The sequence below is a fragment of the Penaeus monodon genome, chromosome 22, assembly GCF_015228065.2.
Source record: "Penaeus monodon isolate SGIC_2016 chromosome 22, NSTDA_Pmon_1, whole genome shotgun sequence".
Lineage (NCBI taxonomy): Eukaryota > Metazoa > Arthropoda > Malacostraca > Decapoda > Penaeidae > Penaeus > Penaeus monodon.
The window spans coordinates 1,451,534-1,451,801 of NC_051407.1; positions in this window are offsets into that span (position 1 = coordinate 1,451,534).

Consider the following 268-nt stretch of genomic DNA (forward strand, 5'->3'; position numbering starts at 1 on the left):
AACACAATAATGACATAAACAAGTGTACAATAAATAATAATATGATATCACAACAGTACAATGAAGCCCCACAATACACACATAATATTATATATTTCAATCAATATATTAAATCAAGTTGTATACTATAATGTATTATGAATATCATGTCATTGATATTTTTATTTATCATATTATTCTTGTTCTACAATTGAGTGATTTTGTATTATTCTTTCGTTTAGTGTGATACCATTCGAATTAAATATTATTATCTTTATTATTGTGCTAC